The sequence below is a fragment of the Pinus tabuliformis genome, chromosome 4_2 (genome assembly GCF_031772625.1).
Source record: "Pinus tabuliformis cultivar Carrire ecotype Pingquan chromosome 4_2, CPIR1, whole genome shotgun sequence".
NCBI lineage: Eukaryota > Viridiplantae > Streptophyta > Pinopsida > Pinales > Pinaceae > Pinus > Pinus tabuliformis.
The window spans coordinates 855,639,526-855,653,826 of NC_142304.1; the positions used below are offsets into that span (position 1 = coordinate 855,639,526).

The 14,301-nt window shown below is 36.6% G+C and overlaps 1 pseudogene; it reads left to right on the forward strand.

The window, feature by feature from the left end:
* The first annotated feature begins 256 nt into the window (after window positions 1–256).
* The window catches only part of LOC149172363 (uncharacterized), a 539,710-nt pseudogene continuing 525,665 nt past the window's right edge, over window positions 257–14,301 (forward strand).

Consider the following 14,301-nt stretch of genomic DNA (forward strand, 5'->3'; position numbering starts at 1 on the left):
AAGGCTCAACCTAAGCTCTTCTTGAGTGAAATCGATCCAAAATCGATCCCAGTCAGGTAGGTCTTGTTGTCCATTGATCACTGGGAAAAACATGGCCCACTACTTTGAGAACCCATTTAATGTAGTTCTCATGAGCTTTCAATTGATACACTTAGATATTTGTGGTGTGTTGTCTACTAGATCTCTCATGGGTTATGAGTATTTCATAACCTTCATCGATGAATTCTCCGGGAAAAACTAGATCTACTTTTTGAAGATGGGGGATGAGGTCTTCAGTCGTTTCCAATTGTTCAAGGCTCTTGTGGAGAGCACGAGAAGTAAAAATATTAAGGTGCTTTGTACAAATAATGGAGGCGAGTATATAGATAAGACTTTCATGGGTTTCTATGCAAAGGAGGGTATCAAGAGAGAGTGGATAGCTCCATACAACCCACAACAGAATGGGGTCGCTGAGTGGAAGAACAAGACAATTGTTGGAGCAACGAGGGCAATGTTATATGACCAAGATATGCCCAGGTTTCTATGGGCAGAGGCATGTAGCACAACAATGTACTTACATAATAGGGTTCCTCACAGAGTGTTGGAAAGATAACACTGGAGGGATTATTCAAAGGGAAGAAGCAAAAGGTCAGGCACTTCAGGATCTTTGGCAGTCTAGCTTATTATCATGTACCAGATGATAAACACAACAAATTGGATCAGATTGCAAAGAAGGACTATTTCATTGGCTATAGAGAAATGTCCAAGATATACTGGATCCACATTCTTGATAGTAGGAGGATCATCGTGAGATGGGATGTGAAGTTCCAGGAAAGGAAAACCTTCAGGAGATCTCACGAGTTGTGTTAAATCTGGCAGCTAGGGAGAAATTCCATAGAACTTCTCCCATTTGATTAAGCAAAGGAGACATTATAGCAAGAAAACACTTATAAAGAATAGGCTTTGTCTTCTCTTCAAGTTAGCTTCTATTGGAGGGAAAACTTGAAAAATTAAATTTGAGAGATTTTCTTTTCCCTCCAAATTAAATGTTGGCCTCTCAAAGAAACCCCATCAAATTATATATAAAAGGCAAGTTGTGCAAAATCATTGAACAGAACTAGATGTATGGTTAGTAAATTCAAAAGTTCGTAAGTCTATGGCTGGCAACAAATCTCTAAGGCTCGATCTCATAAAGTCTGCAACACATATTTGCTCTTATGATTCGATTATTGGTTTGTTGACCTCCTTCAAGCTTTTGCATTGGTTCGTTGTCAATACCTTTTTGAAATTGGGCAAATAGACTTCAGCAGTTCGTACTGCAACCTTGTGGCATCTCATCCTACGCACAGTGAGTCACTCTGAATATTGACTCACCTTGTGACTTGATCATTTCCTCACTTTGTTCCAAGCTCGCATTACTCTAAGGTAGGTTCACTTTGAGGCAGTCTCACACTATGGAAAACCTTGCATTCACAGAGCACTGACCTGCTACTTGGATAGACAACCCAATAATCTAGCATTGTATTACTCTAGACCGCACTATAGTGATCTATGTGGCTCAACGTTAAATATTGATCCAATGGCATTAAAAATAGATCTACCTTTACAACTTGGAATCGTTTCAATGACATTGTACTAGTAGCACCTACCCCTGCATGAGTGGCATCATATTGGCACAACGATAGTGTGACATCGGTCTATATAGTATGGCATCGCATTAGTAAATGGCATCATTACTTTGTTCTCAGGCCTATCAAGTAACGATGTGTTCTCTGTCTTTTAAGTTACATTGCATTGTTGCATTCCCTATGGATTATATTATTCTTATAACATGTCTCTATGACTCGCTTGGTTCACCGGTATATCTTTGTAGCTCTCAAAAGTATTTACGGATAACTTCCAGATAGTGCAGTCTTGGCATAACTATTATCTTGCTCTTATATAATAATAGTGACTGATGGCAACTTGATGGAACATTGACATTATAGGGGTCCTTAGTGTAGTAGTAACCTAGACCATGATTTTTGGTATGGCAGTAGATTTGATGTTATGTCAATGATATTTGATGACAATAGGGACTTAGATGTAGTGACTTTATCACAAGAGTTGGTGGTATATTCTCAATAGTAATAGATGACAATATTGCAACAATGATGCATGGAAGTGTCCTTGGTATAATAGTGATCTTGCAGTAATCAAGTAACCGTAATGAAAGACATGGCAACAACTTTAATTGACCTTGAAAGACAGAGTCAAGGTAGTAACTTTGAGGGCAGTAATCATTGAAATGCATAACAATGGTATAATGTATAGCAGTTCATATGAGGACCATGTATGATCCTTAATTGGCCCTTTTGTCACACAAAGTGTCCAGGCATCACGACAATTCTCAGAGTAATGGCTATCACTCTAATTCTTACTCGCTTCATTTAGACTCTCTCCTAGACAAGTCAAGGGGGGTAGTCCCTAGGGTGAATAAATGAGGGTAGCCTATGGAACACGGGCTCTAGGAGACTTAAAGATGAACAACTTGATGAATGTGAAACAAGTCTTGGTTAAACCAAGATGGATAGATCTAACAATTAAGATAAATAAGACACAACCACAATATATAAATGATTTTCAGACCAATGCCTTAATGTTCCGTTAACCATAAATCAAATAAAAACAAGTTATTCAGAGGAAAATTAGAGATGTAATAGAAGTGATGATAATGAAAAATTAGATAAAAAATGCTCAAAACTTTAGCATGCAAAAGATTCTAGCAATCAAAGACCATGAAGAACTATGAAATTTAAATGCTAAGAAATATACGATCCTAGAGTTAAAATGATTTTCTTTAAGGACTTGAATCTAGGAAATTTGTCAATTTTCCTATAGTCAATCTTTAAATATGATTTAAGCGCATTTGACCATAGATAAATCAATACCACAAAATTTTCCCCTTTTTAATTTTCAAAGTAAAAAACACTTTAATACGAAAAGATACCAAGAAGGAATTTTAGGTTAACCATTTAATTATTTCTTAGGCGACCTTTTAATGTATTAAGCTCATAAAAAAATTTAATGCAGTAAATGTTTAATTAAAATTTTTAATGTGACAAAAATAAAATTGAGAAGGTTTAAAAATTTAAATTTTTAAATGTGAGAGCATAGGTTACCTTTTGATTTAATTCCTTTGAAATTTCAAAATTACAAAAAAAAATTGATTTTTTTTTTTTTTTTTTTTTTTTTTTTTTTACGAAACAAAATCAAAATAAAAAAAGTCAAAAGAGGAATCAAAACATAAATAAAACTAAAGTCATAAATTAAAAATACAATTTTATTTTTTAGATTTCTTTGAAGTTTAAGTGAAAAGTCAAAACAAAAAATAAAATGTAAATAAAACGAAAAAGCAACCAAAACAAAAGAAATCGAAATTCAAATAAAGCCTAACCTAAAACATGATAACATGAGATATGAAAAAAAATAAAGAAAAAAAGGAAATGGATGTTCATTTGTTTGTAGCTTTGGTGGTGGCATATTGGAGCGAGGAGCTTTGGCAATACGTTGAAGGCAGCAAAGGGAGATGGAGCTGTTGTAGGCAATAGAGAAGGGATTCACGCGTAAGTGAGAAAGGGTATGGAGGGCACGTTGGTAGCAACGGCGATGACAGGAGGGATTGTAAGAAGGATGCGTGGAGGAGAGATGGTAGGTCGAGGAGCCATGGGGAAGAGGAAAATGACTAGAGGATACCGATGAAAAAATGAACGTCGAGGGAGATGTGGCAAGGGGTTTTGTACTGTGGGATGAGGAGCTGTGAGGTTGCATGTTGAGGGAGGAGATTCGGATGGAGAGAACATAGTGATGGCAATAGACAGGGTTTTGAGGTGTTGTGACATGCAGCAAGTAAAAAAAAATGAAATTTGCAGTAGATGGTAAACCTGAGGCAACAGAGAAAAGAGAGGCTTCTAGGTAGAAAATGGTAGCCTCAAAAACTCCAGAACAAACCCAGAAAAAAATAATTTCAAACCAATAAACTTCTGCTTCAGATTTCTTTATAAAATCCACAGATTTAAAATTTTCAAACCCTCAAACTGTAAAAAGGATTAATGCCCCTGCAAAATGATATTGAGGCGAAATCTTACCCTCCAAGGCCTAGATTTGCCTTCAAATAAAAATTTCCCTTTTAGAGATGTACCTGCAATAACAAAAACAAAACACCCAGAAACCAGATATACAAATAAAATTGAAAACCCCAAAAACCCACATTAGAGAAATACAATAATTACAAGCTGAAGGCTCTAAGTAGCCAGATCTATCATTATGTCACACACACACACACACACACACACACACATATATATAATTTTAAAAGGAGGTGCTAACTTGAAACCCTCTTGGATCACAAAAAAAATCTTATGATAAACCCGAAGGTAATTTAGATGGGCTTTTAATAAAATATGGATCAAGAGTTGGCTGGTCCAACTGAAAACTTCCCCTAACGCCCGATGATCTAAATCAAGATTTCCCTGCAAAACGCAATCCAACCATTAAAAACTGAGAGAGAAAATAATAATAAAACTTAGACAAATAGAGATACCTGTTATTATGTTCAAAATTTAAATTATTATTCAAACCCCAGCGACTGAGCCAGATACCTGTACTCAAATCAATCTTCAGAAGCTATCATCAATGGCTTTAGAAAAAATTATGCATGAAATACAACATCTTACAACATTCCCATGAAGAGTAGCACTAACAGAATTTAACCCTGAAGTCTTTCTTTATTATCTAGAAAAACGATTACATAAGAGCTTCTTGCTTAGCACATGACTTAGAAATCGGATAGATCGACTGACAAATGACCTCCTATTTAAAGATAAATCCTCCAATGGCTAGTTCGAGTGATCCTTGTCAAAGTAATCTCGACCGTTGATGAAGATCAAAATTTCTTTTAATCTCATCCGTCGAAATATTTTATTTTTGAGGAAAATAGAATTTTTTATTCAAATGCATTTTAATTACCTCAAAAATAGATTTTTTGAGTTAATTTCCCAAAAAAATTGACTTTGACTTAATCCCTAGGGATCAAAGGTTTAAAATTTATCAAAATAATTAATTTACCTTAGTTCCGGGACCTCTTAAAATTTAATTTTTTAGGGCCGACAAATTTTTCCTTAGGAGAATGTAAATTTACTTAGGACTTAAAATTAATTAAATTTCTAGCTTGGGATTTTAATTAATTTTGAGCAAAAAAATTTAACTAATTAGCCTATGAGGGGATAAATTATTTTTCCAACCCTCAAATGTTTAGCCATGGTTTTCTAATTATGAGGGACTATGCACTAGACATTTTACATCATGATTTACATATTTTTTACATCATAAGGGGGAAAACCCATTTGTAATAGACCCTCACAGACTACCCATTTCTGCGACACAAGTATAATCCAACAGACCAAGTAATTTGTAATAAAATAATCTAACCAAATAGTTAGGATTATTCCCAAATTACTTTTACATAGACTCAATCTAGAACACTAGGACTCACCTAAGATCCTAGCGACAAAATCCATTCCAGCTTTGGGGTAAGACTGGAGGGAAAAACTCTACCGACCATCTGAGAATGGATCGGTGAGATAAAAAACCTCCCAGAATGGAGATTGTCACTAGAAAGGTAGGTTTACCTAGGTTGTTACATACATGACATGGTTCTGCTTAGATTATTTACATCATATACATGCAAAATGGGTTTACATAACATATTGTAAGTCAAGCTGGAAATAATAGTTGAACGGCACGGACACATCCATCAAGCGCTATCCCTTTTGTGAAAAAGGGGGTGTATTGCTATGGGCCGTTGACACGTAGTCGTCAACATCTGGCTCTACTTGGGGACACGTTGCTGCACCATAAGAATGTGAGAATCCAAAATCTGAATCCACGCAACACAAAATAACATAAGTAGTGTCCATCCAAAAATCATGATGTAATACTAAACACATGGAAGATATAAGCTCTTCATTTATTAACTAGTCTAGTAACATAAATCTGACATAACTACAAAATGAAATGCTGAAATGAAAGGGCGTAGGGTCAGGAATACAATACAAAGGATGCTAAGTGGCATCAGATGTCCTCTCCAAAATTTGAGCATTTTGCCATTCGCGGGTAAATCCATTGGTTTGCCTTCCAATGTGCTCAAATGGAATGAGTTGGGTCTAGCAATGTCTCGAATGGTGTATGGTCCCAATGACAAACTGTCAAATTTGTTATGCTTAACTGGTTTTTCATTTTTTCGGTCCCACAATAAGACCATATCTCCAACCTGCTAAGATCTAGGACGATATTTTTTGTCAAAGCTTTTCTTAATGTTATATTGATTCTTATACATATTATCAAAAGCCTTCCCACGAGCTTCATCCAACTCTACAAGCTGATCAATCCTATTTTGGACAACAATTTTATCGTTAGTAAAGTGCTGAAGGAGTTGGTAAGCTGGTAATTTAAGGTGCACCAACGATGTTGCATGCAAGCCATAGACTAATTCAAAGGGACTTTTACCATTAGCTTTCTTTTTCAGTATGCTATTTGCCTACAAAGCATACTTGATTTTACTGTCCCAAGATCGCTTGTTATCTCCTACTATTTTCTTGATAATGGTTATGAGATTTTTATTATTTGATTCAGCCAGACCATTATCCTGAGGATAGTAGTTAGATGAATGAGATAACACAATGTTGTACTCAAAACAGAATGACGAAAGTTCCATAGAACTGAAAGCCTTAGCATTTTCAATGGTGATCTTGGCAGGGACACCAAATCTAGTAATTATTTGATTTTCAAAAAGTCCATAATGACCTTTTCAGTGGCATTCATAGCTGGAATGGCTTCTACCCATTTTGTAAAATAATCAGTAGCGATCAAAATCCATGAGTATCCATTGCTAGAATTTTCATGGAATTTCCCTATGAAATCCAGACCGCATTGCTGAAAAGGAGCCTCAACAACCAGAGGTTGAAGGGGTAGGGAAGCTAGCTTCTGCTTCCCAGTGAATAGTTGATAGGCCTGGAAACTTTTGACAAATTTGTGCACACCAGTAAAAATCTATCAGGCCAGGCAGTAACTCCACAAAACAAACAACTAATTCGTCTATTATTTCATAGGTAGGTCATTGTTATATACAATAGGAGTGATTGTTCAGTTCATCTCCCGATGACTATTCACGTTCCTAATTTATTTATTTATGCAAAATTCCCCCAATCATGAAGATTAGGTTTCAACATTCCCCCCCTTAATATGAAGGGATGTTGGTGAGTCCAAGCATCATTCTGAATCGTTCAAGCTTTTCCCTTCCAAGTGCTTTGGTGAAGATGTCTGCAATTTGCTCATTTGTGGAACAATGATGGAGATGGATTGTTTTGGCCTCAACATGATGTCGAATCAGATGATATTATAATTGATATGATTTGTTCTATCATGGAACTTTGGGTTCTTGGACAACTTTATTACAGAGGTGTTGTCAATCATGAGTGGAGTTGATTGTACTTGTTTTACCTGCAAATCTTCAAGAATTTTCCTGAGCCACACAATTTCTTTCGTTGCTTCAGCTGCTGCCACGTATTTTTCTTCTGTTGTGGAATCTGCTGGAACTGATTGTTTGCGTGATCTCCAGGAGACAGCTCCTGATCCAAGACTCATAGCATATCCTGAAGTAGATACCCCAATTTCTTTGTCTCCATCGAAGTCTGAATCAGAGTATCGAATCAAGCTGAAGTCGTCCACCTATGTATACTTGATTCCAAGGTCTTGAGTTCCCTTCAAGTACCTTAGAACTCTTTTTGCAGCAGACCAATGTCCCTCACAAGGCTTTTGCATAAACCTGGAGAGGATTTCAACAACAAATGAAATGTCTGGTCTGGTAGTAGTGAGGTAGATGAGACTTCCTACAAGCTGTCTATACTTTGTTGCATCCTCAAATTCCTTTCCTTCAATAGATGTGAGCTTTAAGTTTTGTTCCATTGGAGTAGTAAGAGGATTGCACTCTGTCATGCCAAACCTGTTCAACAAATCTCCAATGTATTTCTTTTGAGAAAGAAATATGGACTTTGGATGTTGGGTTACTTCAATGCCAAGATAGTAATGAACATAGCCCAAATCAGTCATTTCAAAACTTTTCCCCAATTCCTTCTTTATGGATGCAATGTAGCTTTCATTGTTCCGTGTCATTAAAAGATCATCTACATATACCACAAGATATACAACTATTTTTCCAACTTTCTTGAAAAATAAAGTTGCATCATCAAGATCAAAATGATTGAAGTTGAGTTTCAGAAGATGCTCAGTTAGTTTTTCGTACCAGGCTCGCGGTGCTTGTTTGAGGCCATACAAGGACTTCACAAGTTTGCATACTTTATGTTCATGTCCTTTCACAGCAAATCCTTCAGGCTGGGACATAAAAACATTCTCTTTTAGATCTCCATTCAAGAAGGCAATTTTTACATCCATTTGATGGACTTTCCAACCGTTCTGAGCTGCTAGTGCAAAGAGTGTCCGGATGGTGGCCCATTTTGCTATGGGGGAAAAATTTTCCTCATAATTGACCCCTTCCTTCTGTGCAAAAACTTTTGCCACAAGCCTAGCTTTATGCTTGTCAAGTGAGCCATCAGCTTTGTACTTGTTCTTGTAGACCCACTTGCAGCCAATTGGTTTGGTTCCAAATGGAGGATCAACCAGCTTCCAAGTGTCGTTCTTTATGAGGGCATCATACTCCTTTTTCATCGCTTCTTTCCATTCATCATGAGAAGCAGCTTCTTTAAAGGAAGTTGGTTCAAAATCTGTAGACAAGTTCAATTCACAATCATAAGAAACATCCATATCAACAGGTGAATTAGAGTCATCTACATCACCTCCATTTTGTCGGTTTGAATTTCTGGTTCCTGTTTTTCCAATTTCATCAGGATGAACACTTTCAAGTGTCTTTGTCAGCCACTTTGGGGGACCTTTCTGAGATGGTCTAGGCTGCTCTGTTGATCGAGTTGGGACCGAATCAAGATTGAGTCTCCCAATTCTATCAATTACATCACTTAAAGCATCATCTGTTGTTGGAGTTTCAGTCGGGGGAGAGTGTTCTTCAGAAGAAGATTCCACATGTTGATCTAGTATAGGAATCCCCCCTTCAAGATGTGGAATTTGATTATCAAATTCTTGAAATGATTTCATTTTTGCGAATCTATCCAAGCGATCAATTTGCCTCTCAACAACATTGTCAGATTTGGATGATTCAAGAAAAATTACATCTCTGGATACAACAAACATTTTATTTACTTCATCATAGAGGCGGTATGCTTTGGAGGTGTTTGAATACCCTAGGAAGATACACTTACGACTTCTAGCACCAAGTTTGTTTCTATGTACCTTTGGTATCAAAGCATAACAGGTGGAACCAAAGATCCTGAGATGTTTTACCGAAGGAACATGTCCATACCATAATTCATAAGGAGTCTTGTTTCTTATAGCATTAGATGGACATCTATTCTTTATATATGCAACACATAGAACAACATCAGCCCAAAACATTATCTTTACATTTTTGAAGAAAAGCATGGATCGTACCATATTCAAGATTGTTCTATTCATTCTTTCAGCTACACCATTTTGTTGGGGAATATAAGGCATAGTTGTTTGATGTTTGATCCCATGTTGGCGAAGATAGTTTTCAAATACATTTGATGTATATTCTTTTCCATTATCAGTGCGAATAGACCCAATATGAGATTGTGCATCATTTTCAATCCATTTATGAAAATTATTGAATGTTTGAAAGGCATCAGATTTGTTCTTCAATAAATAAACCCAACACATTCTGGTGTAATCATCAATAAATGTCATGATATATTTATTTCCATTTGCAGAAGGAACAGACATTGGACCACATAAATCTGAATGAATGAGTTCAAGCTTCCTATGTGCTCTTTAATGTGAATCATGAAAAGACTGTTTGCTATGCTTTCCTAGAATGCAAGCATCACATTGCTTATGTTTCCTAGGAATTGTAGGCAAACCAGCAACACCATTTTTCTTCAATAAGCAGAGACTGTCATAGTTTAAATGTCCAAATCTAGCATGCCATAATAAACTTGATGGAAGTGTACCTTCTTCATGATGAGAAATATATGAGAAATGTTGTGCATGAGCAGAGGTTCCTTGCAGTTTGAGAAGCCTTTCTTCTTCTATTCCCCTCATGACAAGTGAGTGGTCAGAAGCTTTTCTTACCTCAAGCTTGCCATCAAACATATGAATGGAGTGACCTTGCTGGTGGATGTGGACCAAGGATAGCAAGTTTCTCTTGAGCTGTGGGAGATATAGAACATGATCCAGAAGAAAGTCTGGAAGACCAGGCAGTTTAAGCCTGATTGTGCCAAGCCCTGATGGCTTGATTTTTGACTGATTTGCAAAGTATACTGCTCCATCAACATTGTCAGTGAAATCTTCAAAAAAATCTTTTCTATGAGTCATGTGACAGGTTGCTCCTGAATCAATACACCAATCATTTTTCGAAGAAGCAAGGAAGCATTAAACAAATCTTCATTTACTCCAATGTTACATTGTGCCTCAATATAGTGAGTGGATTCAGGTGCTTTACCTTTGTCTATATCATCAGTTTTACCTTTATGTAGGTTTCTTTTCTGCTCAATTTTGTCCCATGGTAGCTTGCATGTAGAGGCATCATGTGATCCATTTCTTTTGCAGTGAATGTAGTGTAAGTCTGCCTTTTATCCTTGAGAATGTCTGCCCTCCCTGCCTCTGAAATATCTTCCTCTTCCTCTCCGTCCACCTCTTCCTCTTGTAGAATCTTGAGCAGGATGCTTTTCTTTATGAGCAAGGCACACAGTCTCTTCAGAAGATTCAGGGGTTGTCTTCTTTCCAAAGGCTTTCTCTCTTTCAGCAAACTTTTTCACAAGAGAGTCAAAGGTTATATCTTTAAGATTTCCATTTGCTTGTAAAGACTCAAGATAATTGGAGTAAGTAGGATAGAGTGCCTTGAGAAAAGCAATAAGAGGGATATCCAGCTCAACCTTAGTGGATTTGATATCATGCATTATAGACTTTACTTCAGATGCAAGAGCAAGAGGATAATTATTTTTCAGTTCAAGAGTGAAGAGTTTAATCATGAGCTGAACAACTTCAAGTGCAGAATGTGAGTCATAGAGTTCTTTAAGCTTTTGTAAAGCTTCAAAGGAAGTTGAATATGATGAAATATGGCGACTCACCTCTTCATTTATAGATGCTGCGATTAATGTATAGGATTTGTTGTTCTTGTTTTCCCAAATGACGAGCTCTTTGTCTGAGGTAGGCTGTACTGGGTCATTGTCTCCTTCTCCGACACACTCCTTTCCACAACTCATTGAAGATGAGGGTGTGTTTTATCATCTGAGACCATTCAGGATAGTTCTCCTTGCTAGTGATAACTATTCCTACCATAGAGATGATTGAATGCATTCTGTAAAAAAAATACTTCTGCTGATAGAAAAAATACTTTTGTTGATATACAGTGAAATTGTACTCAAAAGGGAAAAAAGATTTCAAATACTTTATGCACTATGTTTTCTTCAAATCCCTCCAATGTTTATAAAAACATCCTCATATAATATATCCAACATATAACTGGACCATACTATAAACTCAGTTCATATTCCATATATACGAATCAATAAAATGTTATGGGACAACGTTATTACCATATACCAACTCTGATATAATACTCAAACAACGTTAATACCATATACCAACTCTGATATAACAGGCCCCTTCAACGCAGTTCTCTTTTCAATTTAATTTATAAATACACAGTGATTAATGAGAATAGAGGAACCTGGAGCCTCGTTCAGAGAGCAGCCCCAAAATATCAGTCACATGTAGAGATAAAACCAGCCATATAGATTCAGATATACAAGCTTCAATAGATGCAACTCAACCCACTTAAATTACTAGGAAACTGGTCCACGTAGAACTGAAGGTACTGGGCATTACTCAGTATAAACTCGTGCCCATCCAATAAAACCGCAGTTCAATTCCATATACAAAAGCGGTGTATTACCATTCAATAAAACCGCAGTTCAAACGCACAGGCATATACCAAACGGTGTATTACCATTCAATAAAACCGTAGTTCAAACGCACAGGCATATACCAAACAGTGTATTACCATTCAATAAAACCGTAGTTCAAACGCACAGGCATATACCAAACGGTGTATTACCATTCAAACGCACAGGCATATACCAAAGTCGCAAAGCCAGTTCAATACCATATACAAAAGCGGTGTATTACCATTCAATAAAACCACAGTTCAAACGCACAGGCATATACCAAACGGTGTATTACCATTCAAACGTATACCATTCAGGTTCAACGCATATACCAAAGCTGTTCAACGCAAATACAATTTCTGATACAAACTCATTCAATAAACCAAACGTCGATACCACTAGACAGCGTTACCAAACGCATTCAACTTCGAACATAACGCATTCATTCAACATCGTTAATATTCAAAAACCATACGCATACCATTCAACTTCGAACCATGCGCATACCAGAAGCTGGATCTTCATCGATGGTGGCGTATCTCTGCAGTGGCACCATCAGGCCTCAGCGCTAAAACAGGAAATGACAGTATGGACAGATGTGCAGTGCTGGCAGAGGTAGGTTATTTCAGGTCTGAGGGGAATAAGGCAGAGGTAGAGGCCAGGACAGAGGAGTTACAGGAGCATAATAGCTAAAAAAAGGAGCTGGCTCTGATACCATGTCAGGCCAGGTAGTAACTCCACAAAACAAACAACTGATTCGTCTATTATTCCATAGGTAGGTCATTGTTATATACAATAGGAGTGATTGTTCAGTTCATCTCCCGATGACTGTTCACATTCCTAATTTATTTATTTACACAAAATTCCCCCAATCATGAAGATTAGGTGTCAACAAAATCCCAGGCTAGTAATATCCAACTCTAAGTATTTTATGGGCAGTAGTTCTAGGAGCATAATGCCCTCCACAAAATCTAGAGTGAAAATCAGGAATCAACTCTTTAGACTCAATTTCATCAACACATCTAAGTACAATGAACTCTGGATTTTGCCACCCAAGGCCATCCTTCATGAGGCAATACTTAGAAGCCTTCAATATAAGAGCGCTTCTTTTATGAGCAACTAAATGGCTAGGACATGTAGTATTCAACAAGTAAATATAATATCCTTGTACCATTCATGCTCTCCCAACCTTTGCAGCTCAGGTGAAGATTTATCATTAAGACAAATCAAACCAAGAGATTTTTTGTTACTTTTAGTTAACATCTGAGCTAAACCTTGACCCTTAACCAACTTGGTGGGTTTAATTTCCAAATCATATTCTTGAATTTTCGTTACCCACCTAGCAAGGGTCCCTAAGAAATTAGTTTGAGTTAATATATCTTTGACAGTGGAATATGGGATGAAAGCTATGAATTTGGAATATCCCACATGTGTCCTGAAATGCTTAAGAGATTTAACTAAGGCATAAGCTTGCTTTTCCATGGTAGTGTAATTAAACGTAGAATTCTGGAGTGCTCTACTCATGAAGGCAATAGGTTGTTCTTGCCCATCTTTATTTTTCTGAAGTAAGACACCAGCAATGGTATCCTCAGAAGCAAAAGAGAAAATCATGAATTCTTTGGAATAATTGGGACTAATTAGAACATGAGATTTGGCTATAACATTCTTTATTTCTTGAAAATCCTTTCTACTGTCTTCTTTCCATATAAATTTTGCGTCTTTTTTTAGAAGACTTTGAATAGGCTTCGCTAATTCTGCGTAATTTAGAATAACTCTTCTACGGAAATTTATATTTCCTAAGAAAGACTGGAGGGATTTTAGATTATAGGGCAGAGGAATTTTTTGAATTGCCTCAATCCTTTTAGGATTAATCATAATCCCACCCTTTGAAATTATGTGACCAAGTAACTTCCCTTCAGTTACGCAAAGATAGATTTAGAATGATTTAAGGAAATACCAAACTCCCTACATTTGTGAAAAACTTGCCTAAGATGACTTATATGATTAATACAATTCTTAGAAGAAATAGTAAGGTCATCTTGATATATTTCAATGAATTTTCCAATTAAACCCTTAAAAGCATAATCCATAGCCCTTTGGAAAGTAGCCCCAACTATTACAGGGAAAAGTGTCTATGCAGAACTGCTAATCCCACTAAGGCTGGTAGCTACCTTAGAAACAAAGAAAGTAAAACTATTTTCGTTTTCCTTTATGAAAGATAGATGAGAGAAGAATAAAGGAGACCAAC